The 14,308-nt window shown below is 39.6% G+C and overlaps 1 long non-coding RNA gene across 1 annotated transcript; it reads right to left on the bottom strand.

The window, feature by feature from the left end:
* Positions 1-4,898: 4,898 nt before the first annotated feature.
* LOC121645194 lies at positions 4,899-10,736 on the bottom strand. Its single transcript, XR_006011362.1, has 4 exons — positions 10,620-10,736; positions 9,477-9,565; positions 8,078-8,139; positions 4,899-7,876 (listed from the first exon to the last, which is right to left on the bottom strand). It is a non-coding gene; the product is annotated as an uncharacterized LOC121645194 (long non-coding RNA).
* Between the last annotated feature and the right edge of the window lie 3,572 nt (positions 10,737-14,308).

Genomic DNA, 14,308 nt, shown 5'->3' with positions numbered 1-14,308 from the left:
ATCAATGCTTTCTCACATTTTTCTGTTTTGTCACAACAAGCATCACTGTCGGTGAAGCAAATGAAACAAATCCGTGTTCAGTATTTACATCAGAGTATTTACACATACTGGAACATAATACATGGAACAGAACCACTGCTTCATCAACAAGCTGTGAGGAAACTTTGTGCTTAAACATCAGTTTTTCTGCTGCTGTGAGTCCATGTTCAACCTGAACAAGAGGAAGACCAGAACAAGACCAACAGACTTTCTACATGTTAGTTTTCTCTTCAGCTGCTGCGTTTACTCCAATAAAATCCATCCAGAAAGCCCCACTGATCCCACTGCTGAGTTTCTCCTGTCAGTGGAAAGAATTTACTTCCAGTTTTTGGCTCTGCAGGAATCAGAAACGTCGGCAGACGTTAACAAGCTGAATGTAAATCAAACTTCTGCTGCGAGATCACTCAGAGCTTCAACCTTCAACAGACTCAGCTCCTGCTGGACGGACTTTCTGCTGACTCAGCAAATCCTCACACTGAAACCTTCACGTGAATAAAAGCTCCAAGATGAACAATATTACATTTTTACCAATCAGATGATGTTAGAAACTCATTTTTACAGAAATATGATGAAACTTTTCTGTAGTGAACTTTTTGTTTCTGTTCTGGCTCAAAGATATGTCAGTCACTTTGAACAAAAGCTTTATTTAACATTTATAACATGTTTTTTTTATTTTCAGACTTTTAGAAGAAAAACTATAAGAAAAACTAGATTAATGAGACCAGATGTTTGGATCATATTCAACCAGCAACAACCCTGAAACCAGACAGATCCAGTCCAGCTTGGAGCTGAACGCATGATGATGATCTTCTTCATCCCTCACATGAAGCAGCTGCTATTTCTGCTCCTCTTTCAGCTCCATGCTCCTCACCAGACTCGTTCACAACCACGACCAGCTCCACATACAGCTATTGACAATGAATTTAAAGATAAATATTAAAAAGAAGCATAGAACTGGTTGAACTGGACAAAGCTGTAATGTGTTTAAAACTAGATAAATCGCCAGGCTTCGACAGGTTAACTGGTAACTTTTACCGACACTTCTAGGAACTGCTTAGAGAACTCCTCTTGCATCCTTTTTAATAAGACAACAAGCAATTTGACTTTTCCAACAAGCATGAAACAAGCTACTATAACCTTAATTCCAAACCCTGGTAAGGAAAACACAACACTGGAAAATTACCGTCCAGTCTCACTTTTAAACACTGACTACAAAGTGTTAACATACATCTATACCAACAGATTAAAAAGGGTCAAATAATTAGTGAGACACAGTCCGGATTTGTAAATAGAAGATCAATACATAATAACATGAGGTTAGTACAAGACATATTAGTATACACTCACCTAACTGAAGACAATGACTTTACTTTATTTCTGGATTTTCACAAAGCTTTTGATAAACTTGAACATCACTTTCTTTTTTAAGTCTTGCATTTATATAAGTTTGGTCCAAAATTTTGTAACATAATAGATAATAATAATAGAATCATTTAATGATGGTTGAACCAGCATGGTGACACTTCCCCAGGTACGACTCCTCGCTTCCCCTTAAAGAGACGAGTTAAAGGATGCAACATGTCTCCATTTCTCTTTATTATGGCAGCAGAAATATTTACACTCCTTATGAAAGACTCAGAAACAGATAAATTAAATAATTTTAATGAACAGTTAATAATAAGCCTGTTTGCTGATGACACCACTGTTTTTCTAAAAAACTAGAACGAATCCCTGAAGTATTTAAATATATTGATCTTTTTTCTGAAGCTTCTGACACTCAGTCAGAATAAATGTGAACTTATGGCTGTACATGAATGCAACCTCGTAGAAGCATATCATATCCCATTTAAGTCTTGTATCAAATATCTAGGAGTTCACCAGACCAATAACAGTGCTGTTAGTGAAGCATTAAATATTCAGGATAAATTCTTTAATGTAAATCAGAATTAAATTCATGGTTACAGAGATACCTAACAATGTTTGGAAGAACATTCTTAACTAAAATGGAATCGTTGGCAAGATGTCGCTGTCCTGCCTATTCAGTGGCTATACCTGATAAAACTATTAAAACAATAAATCAACTAAACTTTAACTATATTTGGAAAAATCCAGCTCACTATGTTAAAAATCTGAAATTACTTAAGAATACAAAGAAGGGGGCTTACAAGCGATCAACTTTGAATGTCTCAGTGCTGTCCTAAAGATAAAATGGTTCAAATCTTTCTGCTGGAGAAAAATAGTGTTTGGTTTTGTCTTTCCAGAGGTGCATTTGAAAAAAGTGGAGGTATTGAGTTTGTCCTCAAATGTGATTTTATTATAAAAAACTACCAGTTAAGTTGTCGTCCTTTCACAAACAGGTTCTGTTATGTTGGAAACATTTCAATCACAATTTTACACCACACCAAACACCTGTTTGGATATAATAATAATAATAGATGTGTTCTGTGTGATGGAAAATCTCTCTTTTTGCAGTACTGGATGAAAAAAGGTATTTGGTCGATATCACACTTTATGGATGATCAGGGCAACTGGTTATCTTTTAAAAACTTCTGCTCCATTTATAATATTACTTGCAAAAAGCTTAAATTTAATAAAATATGCAAATCAATTCCTCAACCAGTCAAACAACTTGCACAAAACACTGATCTGGAGAGTTTGCCTCCTCCTAGCTTACCAATACTCTACATCATAGAACAAGACTTTCTTAACAAAGAGATGAAAACAAAATCCTCCACAATCATCTGAATAATACTCTATACCCAATACGCTCAGATAGAAATCCCATCACTCAGAAGTTTTCTGAGGTTAAAAATGGAGGACTCCATATCTAAAACGTCCTGTCAGTCTAAAGGTGAAGGAAGTGTATTTTAAGATTGTGATTGAGATTTTTCCATCCAATGAAATGCTAAGATTGAGGTTCAATATCCATCACAACAACTGTGTTTTCTGAGACTCAGACACTGAAATCACCAACTATCTTTTCTTTCAACGTATCTACACAAACACATATTTGGTGGACCTGGACTGGCTTTCCTCTAAAGTCCAGCTACAGGACACACTGACTCTGGACAACATAATGTTTGGGATCAACCTGAAGGACTCACAAGTGGACTGTGTTATAAATAATCTGTTATTGCTCTCAAAATATCTCATTTATTGCTCTAAGTGGAAAAAAAATAAAGCCTTTTTTCAGTGTGTTCATCAGATATGTTGTAGAGAATTATCTAACTGCTTTAAAATGCATGAAATGTAAAAAAGCAACGTCACTATGGAATGCATTTGAAAATGTCAAAATATGTGAAAACGTCTGATGGTATTTACAGTTGTTTGAATGTGTGTTGATTTTATTTTACTTTACTTTTACTTGTTTTTTTTTGCTCAACATATCCTGTATGTCTAAATGTTTGTATGACTGTACAGTTACAATAAAATAAAAAAAAATCCAGCTCTTAGATTCAACCTGCTGACGAGGGTCACATGACTCCTGTAACAGCTTTCTGCATCGCCTCATGGTCCTGTTAAAATCTGGAGGATGAAATGAAAGTTGCTTACTGGTGTTATGGTTATTTTCTCTCAGGTTAAATAGGAACAGACCTTTCAACCTCGAGGCAGAATAATCCTCAAGCTCTGCTGGATCAATGACAGTCTACCCATTGATTCTAGAAAGTGGAGATGTGGTGTTATGACATTGTTTTAGGTGTAAGCCTTTAATAACTACACAGGCCTTTAGCTAAGATGTCAGTTATATGACGCATGTAGGCGGCAGTAGGACCCAAATAATGTGATGTGAGGTTAATGTGTTCTTGGGGTCAATAAAGAAACATGTGAGAGAACAGTGGTACTCATGTGCATTATTAGATTACACTGCAACCCCATCCTTGATTCATTCAGTCATGACAGAAAACCAGGCTGACTTCTCACAAATCACATGACCTGGAATATCTGCAGAACCAAGAGGGAGGGAAGAAATCAGAAATCCTGTTTTTATATGACATTATACTGTATGTAAATACAAATACATATCTTACATCAGTGCTGTGGCGCCACCCACTGGACAAAGTGTAAACAGTTTATGTTCTGTTCATGTTTTGAGACGCATCAAAGGTTCAAGTCTCTGAGATTTATCATAAAATCCCTTTAACTGAATTTGTTCTTTTTACCTAATGAAACATTTTGAATCAAGGAGAAAAACCACTGAGAAAAAAACATCTGTCTCACTGTTTCAGCCATGTTTAATAAGTGTGTGAGATATTTAGTAAATTTTAGGGATTTACAGATAAATTAGCCAAACATTGATATCAGATGTTATTCTGGCTCCAATCAGCTGATCAGCAAATAGAAAAACCTGCTTATGAAACTGGCCAATAAATAACTGGTGTGTACTGGTAATAAAACGTAAACACTGAAAAGTCTTTGCAGCCAAAAGCTTTTTAAACATTTACATTTTATTACATGTCACACACCTGAACCAGCAAACTTAACATAATGGCTGTTTGCATTTACTAGAAGATTTCAAAGAAAAATCTTAGTTTCACAAATTTAACCCGTTAAGGCCCGACCTGTAAAAAAATGGTAAGAAAAGTCCAATATTTTAAATATGAGGTCTTTATTTGGCCCTTTAACAAAATGTAACTACCATTTATTACCATGTGATAGATTAAAAATATTATAATATGGTTTTCTGCTTCTGGGTATCTATTAGGGGATAGAAGACAAGTATCAGATTGTGTTCAACAGGATTTTGAGCAAACTTTAGACCATAAATTGAAGCAAAATGTCTCAGAAACTGTTTGTGACAAATATGTCATGTCAGGCTCGCATGGGTTAAGTTGGGCAACAAAGAAGAAAATGAAATTTTCTAAACATTATTTATTTACAACCACTTATTTTATTACACATTCAGATGAAGCCATTTAATTAATCCACAGGTTGATAACGTTTGTCACATGATTACAAGAAAAAAATAAAACAGCATGTAGAACAAGTCAGGTTTGATTTAAGTTCAAAACGTCATTAAATTACTTTTTATTTCTCATATCATAAAATTCAGTATTCAAATAAAAAAAGAAAATATCTAATTAATGGCCACTGTAGGACATTTTCTAAAACACATTAAACAGTCAACAGTTTACATTATACTACAAACTTATGTTACACTGGTAAATAAAATATTCATATTAGTACTAGGGGTGGGACTTTAACGTTAATTATGATTAATTAATCACAAAACCTCTAATTAATTATATTATCCACCCTTATTTAGTTCCAGCCCTAAATAGTAAACATGATGAACAAAAACCCGTCATAAAGAGCCGTGTTTAACACTTTTCATCCAGGCTCCAGAGAAGAAGGAGACCAGATTTCTCCAAGCTTGATCAGTGAGGTTAAATGAGCTAACAGCAGATTTCTGCTGGTGGATAATCTGGAAACACAACCGATGAACCAAGAATGATTAAAGCAGACACGGGCATCAATAAAGAGGAAGCAAACACATTCAGCTTTAAGTCTTTCTTATCATCCCTTTGGGATCAACAGAGACCAGAATCTTAATGTAAAAGATCTTCTCCTCTCTCTACTCTAGCCATGTACTCTGCTTTCTCTCTCATCTTCATCAGGGACTCAGTTTGTTTCTTCCAGCCTGGTTTGGCCTCTGATTTCTCTCCTTCAATAAGCAGATTGATGTACTCTGAAGTATAGAGAGGATCTGGCGTCAACGCTGTCTGTTAAGACATTCAGCGGATTTTTTTATGGAACTCATCACCGCATCCTGCACATCCTTAAATTCAACCTGCACCGTATCTATCAGATCCTGTACACTCATCTTCTTCCCTTTGGTGTTGTTTTACTTTTGCTTCAACTCCCCTCCCTCTTTTCTTTAATCTTTTTCTTCAATCCCCCCCATTATAATAACCTCATCATAATCCCATCTGTACTTCTGATTAAAATGGACATTCCAGACACATTTACCTGGACACACTCGACAGTATCCATCTGTCATTGCAGCACATCCTTCTTTATATGCTACAAGGGTAGTGACAGGTGTAATAACATGTCTGACAGTTGGTGATGAACTGTCCTGTACCAGAGATATCCACTTGAAAGGGTTTCATCACAGTGACTTCAAACTCAAACTTCTCATTTCTGCTGATCTCTGCTTCATGATCTTTCAGTATTTTTTCTGTCTGTTTTATCTCTTCCATCTTGGATAAACCAAGTCTGACCTGCTTCTGCAAACCTTCAACATAAACCTCCAACTGTTTTCTTTCTCTGAGAACCTCCTGTGTTAGTGTCAAGCTTTTGGTCTCCATCTGATTTATAACAGCAAAACCGTTTCATGCTTTTTGTCCCCATCTTCCAAAACATGTTAGTTTTCATCTGAGTCGTCCCCACCCCCGCTGCCTGCTGCAGGTGATTTATTGTCTGCAAACAGATTGTTGAATTTAAAGTGAACTGGACTCCCAGCTTTATCTTTAGGACATGGGACTCCTGATACACTGATCGCCTGTAGAACTGGTGGTCTGCCCGTCTGCAAATGGTGCAAATGTCACCAGAATCCTGATGTTTTCTGCCACATCTTTCCCAAAGATTGAGAAAACTGAATCAAAGATGTATTTCTGTGTCGGTGTGAGTCGTGCTAAAGAAGCCGGAGCTACAAAACACACAGCAACAATTTCAGCGACACCAGGCTGAGCAGTGAAGAGATTACATATCTGCTCTGTGTTCCCTGTCTCTGTTTATGCCTTTGATGTCTCCAAATCCAGGCATGGTGGCTGGTTGGCACAGTCGGCACAGTTTCCGTCTCACATGTGGCAGACCAGAGTTTGAATCTGACAGGGGACATATTACAATGGGGCAAACATTAACACCCTCCAGTTGGGCCTTTAGGCAAGACCCTTAGGTAAGTTGCTTTGGAGATAAGCATCTGCTAAAGGATTGTACTGTAATGTAAACATTTATAGTGGCTGGTTAGCTCAGTTGGCATGGCGTCTGTTTACCATGCAGGAGACCAGAATTAAAATCCAAGAGGGGACATATTACAATGGGGCAAACGCAAACACCTTCCAGTTGGGTCAGCTTTGGAAAAGGTGTTTGCTAAATGATTGTATGAGTATCCACAATGGTCAGTGAGTAGTCTAACCTCCTGGTGGAAGACTTCTGGAGTCTGGCTGTGAGCTTGTGACATTGACTGATCTTCATTCACTAACACAAACCGATATGAGTCTTCCCATTTAACACCCAGAATGTAACTGATCATCCCATTGATGAGAGTTGACTTCCCTGCACCAGTGGCTCCAAGAACCATGATGGTGCGGTTGGGTTTCATGCATTTTTTCCCTAAATTAAAACATTTGCATCCATTTATAGAGATCTGTTCTTCTTTCAGTGGAACTGCATAAACTTCAGGACTTTCTGTTTATAGTTTCAGTTTTATACTTTTTTGTCTAACAGCTTCAGCGAGTCGTTTGGTCTCTGTTGGCTCTGATGGATCAGCAACATCTGTTTCAGCAACATTTGATGCTTTCTCAGCAACATCTGTCTTGGCAACATTTGATGTTGTCTTGGCAACATCTCTCTCGGCAACATGTGATGCTGTCTCAGCAACATCTGTCTCGCCAACATTTGATGCTTTTCAGCAATATTTTTTCCAAAACTGGTTGATTTAATTTTTGTAAGACCTGACCACAGGAAACTCATGATACAGGTTAAAAGTTGTACAATGATGCAACAATGACGAGGTCAGTTGTTTCCTATGAGATCAAGGGTTGATGGTCAAAGACAATCGGTTCTTCTGAGGGTCACTGTTGACTTTCAATGCTTCATTTGTCCTGGTATGAACCTGCAAAATGTAACAGAATTTATTCAACCCACACTTTCATCACCATCAGTATAACAGTCTGATATGACTTGTCATGGGAAGCTTGAACAAACTTTGGGTAAATAAATTTACAACAATACTGATTCAAATTTGGATCATTCTAGTCTCATTGGTCCAGGAAATAAATGAGAGCGTGGAGAAAGAAAGAGAAGATAAAGATACCCCAGATAGGAAGCAATCACCCTTCAGTCCAACCAGAAAGACCAAATAACCAACTGCGACACCTGTAAAGAAACAGAACCAAGAACATACCATGGCCTTTAAAAGCTAACAATGATCAGGAGCACCTAAAAGAGATGACAAGCTGAAGAAAAACATGTATCACAACAAAAACCAAATTACCAGAAATGCACACACACAGAAAAAAAATGTCTAAACAAAAGTATCTTAGTGTATAAACACACTGGACAACTCAGTGACTGTGTCAGCATGCAGAGGATGAGGAATGAGGGGTTATCAGAGATGAATGTGATCATGCAAATGTGACCACGCCTCTATGGAGGCCAGAGGCAGACTAGGGTGGCCCAGAGACCCAGGTGATCAGCAGCAATCCCAGAGCACAAACCCAAGCCACCCCACCAAGAAGACAACCCCAGACCCGCCCAGAGGTCAGCAGATGGAAGCCCCAGCCAGAGCCCCCAGGAACCAGAGCACCACATACCACACCCCCCTCCCTCCACTCACCCACCCCATAAAACCACACCCTCCATCTCCCCACCCACAAACAACCACACCCCCCGGACCCTGCGCCCATGGGGCAACCACGTCTGTTAGAGTAAGCGAAGTTGACAGTTTAAAGTTAACAGTTTAAACTTTCTCCCTTAAGGATGGGTAATGATTTGCGGTCTCACCCACCCTGCAGAGGACAGGATGTGGTAGTCACAGCTCTGTGTGATAAGGGTCATAAAGTGTTGTATGCTGATGTGTTTCCCTGTTTGAAGTTTGCGAGAACTTTGCTTGCTCTACTGAAATGTGATAGCTGCTCAATAAAAAGGGTGCACTGGGGTTGAGACTTCGGAGTTGACACCAGACACTCTCTGAGTGCTGAACCACAGTCTCTCCCCATCGCGATGAAGCTGACTTCACTCTGAGTTCTTTGTGTCTTATTCTATGATAGAAAAATACCCATCAACGTCCCTATGCCCTTCCTCCACCCCGGCGACACTCAGGAAAAACGGGTGTGAGAGGATCGCATTGCCCTCACTTCCTCTGCTCTTCAATGTTTGTCAAGTGTGTGTTGTTTGTAATTAAAACTCAGGGGCAGTAAACACAAGACGCTGGGAGGGAGGCCACTCTAGCAGCCCTGTCTGCCATGCACTACATGGCACGCCCCCCAGAAGTTGTAGTGGAAGGGGGGCAGTGGAAGAGCCCAGACCTATGGGCTATGAAGTTAAAGGTTTGACAGTAGAGGGAGCCTATCAGACGACTTCAACTTAAACAGTTTACTTACATTAAAACAGCAATAATTTAAAATGGTGTGTTTTTATGCAAATTCCTGGTTACTATCCTCAGATTACACAGCAATCAGTGTAACAGAACAGAACAAAGTCCTGGTACTTACAGCAGGAATATTGTGCTGCTAGAGGTGCATGAACTTCAATCTTCTGAGAACCTCTGAAGAAAGGCTGGACCTTTACACTGTATATACTCCTGGAAGGACAAACCCCAGCCTTTATTTATTCAGTCATGACAGAAAATCAGCCTGACTTCTCATAAATCACATGACCTGGAATAGTTGCAGGACCAAGATCCACACACACAGTCACACACACACAAACACACACATACAAAATTTTCTGGGTAACTCATGTTTCTTTTTATTCCTTTTCAGACTTAATGGGATTGTATTATTTTCATTTATGGATTTTAATGTGTTTTTGTTCTTGTTAACATATTTAAAATAAATGGTTTAATATAAATTACATATACATTTATCTGACATGAAGGGTGTAAAATCTAAAAATCCAAATAATCTTTCTAAATTTCAAATTGGTACAGTACAATGAAATTCTAACAATTTTATAAGAAAAGCTTATTCAATTTAATTCATTGTTTATTTGGTAGGGTCAATGCACAATCACACGACTGCACCAGATTAAGCTACAAGCTCATTTACACCTGCAGTCCCTCAGCAGGTAAACAAACAACAGTTAATACTGAATAGAAAAACAGGACAGTACACAAAGAAGTTAACAAACAATTTAAAAACTAAAACAAATACAGATAAGACAGAAAAAGGCTATAAATACAGTATAACAATTTAGTCTAAATGACAGGAATGAAATGTATATATAAAGATATATAAACTGTAAAAAGCACAAATAGTTAATAATAATAATATTAAAAGGCCCTACTTTAGTTATAGCAGCATCTCTAAAAGGATCAATCCCTGAGGATCAATTATGACATATTTCCAGGATGAACATGTGATTTAAAGGTTTGACAGTAGAGGGAGCCTTTTAGACGACTTCACCTTAAACAGTTTACTTACATGAAAAATACTAAAAGACACATTAAAGAGATGAATCAGGAAACACATCCTTTACTCATGTCATGTTTTCCTGTTTTTATTAATATTACATACGGTCAATCCTTACCTTCAGCAAGAATTTAAAATGGTGTGTTTTTATGGAAATTCCAGATTACTATCCTCAGATTACACAGCAATCAGTGTAACAGAACAGAACAAAGTCCTGGTACTTACAGCAGGAATATTGTGCTGCTAGAGGTGCATGAACTTCAATCTTCTGAGAGCCTTTGAAGAAAGGCTGGACCTTTACACTGTATATACTCCTGGAAGGACACACCCCAGCCTTTATTTATTCAGTCATGACAGAAAATCAGGCTGACTTCTCATAAATCACATGACCTGGAATAGTTGCAGGACCAAGAGGGAGGGAAGAACTCAGAAGTCATGTTTTTATTTGATATTATACTATATGTAAATACATATAAAGTTAGCACAAAAAGTAAATATTATTTTTATATAATTTCTCTCCTTTTATAATACTAACTGGTTATTATACATTGTGTTTAGTTACCTTTACAGCAAGGTATAGCTGTGCTTCTTTAGAAAGACCAACACAGATAAATGTTTAGGCACCGCCCCCAAATAAATACTGAAAAGTCCCCTGTATTATTCTTCTGTTGATGTTCACTCCTGTTGTTGGTGTTTCTTGGTGGATTGGATGATTGCATCTTCCACAGTAATAAACCAAAAACAACTAATATTATTATATAATAAAAGTGTTTTACACTTGATTGTTTTTACAATGTCAGAGACTTCAGAAGTGATGAAGAAACGATTAAAGGTCACCACAGAGCTTCAGTCTACACACATAAAAACCACCAACCAGGCCAGAAATCTGGGTGTATTGATGGACTCAGACCTTAACTTTGAGAAACACATTAAGGGAATCACAAAGTCAGCCTACTATCACCTTAAGAATATATCAAGGGTATAAGATCTGATGTCTCACCAGGACCTGGAAAAACTAGTCCATGCTTTCATCTTTAGTCTGCATGATTATTGTAACAGTGTTTTTACAGGTTTGACCTAAAACATCAATTAGACACCTGCAGCTTATTCAGAACTCTGCTGCTCGAGTCCTCACAAAGACCAAGAAAGTGGACCACATCAGTCCAGCTCTGAGGTCTTTACACTGGCTGCCTGTTTGTCAGAGAATAGACTTCAAAGTTCTGCTTCTGGTCTATAAAGCTCTGAATGGTTTAGGACCAAAATACATCAGTGACCTCTTGACCCAGTATGAACCTACCAGAACCTTCAGGTCATCTGGTTCCAGTTTCTTATCAGTTCTCAGAGCCAGAACCAGACATGGAGAAGCTGCATTCAGCTTCCATGCTCCACATGTGCTCCACATGTCTGGAACAAACTCCCAAAAAGCCTCAGATCAGCTGATACACTCAGTTTATTTAAATCCAGGTTAAAGACCCACCTGTTCTCTGCTGCATTTAATAGTTTTTATTTACAGTCCAGATCTGCATCTGGTTCTTTTAAGCTGGAATCTGTTAAAGCAAGCAGAATTGTTGACATCTTGAAGTTCCTCTTTTAAACTTGTGTAGTGACTCGCAGTTCTGTGTGCTCTGCAGAAAACAGGATGTGGCTACAAGTGCTCTGCATGATAAAAGTTACGATAAGGTTGCTGTGTTTTTCCATTCTGACTGACTTGTACTACTGGTTCATGTAATTTGCATAATCCGCTGCGCTGGGGCTGAGACTTCGGAGTTGACATCAGATACTCTCTGAGTGCTAAACCACTGTCTCTCCCCATCGCGATGTTGCTGACCTCAACCTGAGTTCTTTGTGTCTTATTTTATGATAGAAAAATACCCATCAGAATCTTTAAACTTGATCATATTTTAATGCTGTTTTTCCCCACACTGGAACTTTATGTCTTGCATTTTATCTATTTTATTTTAGCTGTTTCGTTTTTTTTTTTATTTAATTAATTATATTTTTTTTTAATCTTTGTTTTACAAATAAATTTGTCTTTGCGTTACAACACACACACACACACACACACACACACACACACATGTCCTTTCAACTTACGAGAGTGGTCTGGCTTCAGAGCCCCTCTGACCCTGAAGAGGCAAAAACGTAAGTCTGAGACTAGTGCAGGTGCAAGCTGGAATCGTAAACAACCTATGCTATCTCTAAGTAATGCAAGTTACCCTAGACGTATGTCTCGAAAGCTCCAGCCTGCACCCCCGCCAATCAGAGGCCAAGAGTAAAGAGAGTCATTCTGCCCTTCTAATGAACTTACACCTACAAGAGAAATGAACTGAGCAAGTATAAAATGTATACGATGTAACATAAGAATAGTCAGTGTGAATGAATTCATTAAGTGGATATTAAAAGGAAATGATTACAAGTATGATTATTTTTATGTGTAAAAGCATGAATAGTATCATTTCTTCTACACACACCCACTCCTCCCCCACCAAACGCCACCTGGGAGGCGACTAGACGAAGACAAACAGATTGAACATGTAAGACTCTGCAACAGCGGCAGGTTTCTCTACAGCTTGATCTGCAAAAAATAAAATGTGGTTTCCTTGCATGTCAGTGACGAATCTGTCGTGTATACTGTACAGTGTTTTATTTAAAGCCAGTGAGGTCAGTGCTCAAATCACCCCTATGATGACAAGGACCAAGGTTTCCCTTGCCTGAACGTGGGTCACCGGGGCCCCCCTCTGGAGCCAGGCCTGGAGGTGGGGCACGGAGGCGAGTGCTTGGTGGATGGGCCTTTGCCCATGGAGCCTGGTCGAGCTCAGCCTGAAAGGGTAACATGGGCCTCCCCTCCCATGGGCTCACCACCTGCAGGAGGGGCCATAGGGGTCGGGTGCAGTATGAGCTGGGCGGCTGCCAGAGGTGGGGACCCTGGCGGTCTGATCCTCAGCTGCAAAAGCTAGCTTTAGGGACGTGGAATGTCACCTCTCTGGTGGGGAAGGAGCCTGAGCTGGTGCGCGAGGTTGAACGGTTCCGGCTAGATATAATTGGACTCCCCTCGAGTCACGGCTTAGGCTCTGGTACTACTGTCCTTGAGAGGGGCTGGACCCTCTTACTTTCTGGAGATGCTCCAGGTGAGAGGCGCCGAGCAGGTGTGGGCATGCTCATTGCCCCATGCTTGTACATTGGGGAGGTGGACGAAAGGGTAGCCTCCCTCCGCCTTCGGGTAGGGGGACGGGTCCTGACTGTTGTTTGTGCTTATGCACCAAATAGCAATTCAGAGTACCCACCCTTTTTGGAGTTCTTGGAGGGGGTGTTAGAGAGCACTCCTTCCGGGGACCCCCTCATTCTGCTGGGGGACTTCAATGCTCACGTGGCCAACAAGAGAGCTGGTGGGGCATGATTGGGAGGAACGGCCCACCTAATCTAAATCTGAGTGGTGTTTTGTTGCTGGACTTCTGTGCTCATCATGGACTGTCCATAACAAACACCTTGTTCAGACATAAGAGTGTCCACTGTGCACTTGGCACCAGGACACTCTAGGCCACAGTTCAATGATTGACTTTGTAGTCGTGTCGTCGGACTTGCGGCCACATGTTCTGGACAATCGGGTGAAGAGAGGGGTGGAGCTGTCAACTGATCACCACCTGGTGGTGAGTTGGCTCAGATGGTGAGGGAGGATGCCAGTCAGGCCTGGCAGACCCAAGCGTGTTGTGAGGGTCTGCTGGGAACGTCTGGCAGAGTCCCCTGTCAGAAAGAGTTTCAACTCCCATCCTTAAGTTCCTTAAGGCTCTGGGAGGAGGAGAAGGTGGGAGAGGCTGCAGAGCTCTTCAAAAAAAACTCTGGCAAGAAGACAGCGATAGTATTGATGAGCATGAGAAGGAAATTATTTTGAAGCCTTTTAAGTTTATTTGGATGTT

Source organism: Melanotaenia boesemani, chromosome 8 (genome assembly GCF_017639745.1).
Source record: "Melanotaenia boesemani isolate fMelBoe1 chromosome 8, fMelBoe1.pri, whole genome shotgun sequence".
Classification (NCBI taxonomy): domain Eukaryota; kingdom Metazoa; phylum Chordata; class Actinopteri; order Atheriniformes; family Melanotaeniidae; genus Melanotaenia; species Melanotaenia boesemani.
Note: the sequence above shows the minus strand (reverse complement) of the source record. Positions and strands in the feature narration are given on the sequence as shown.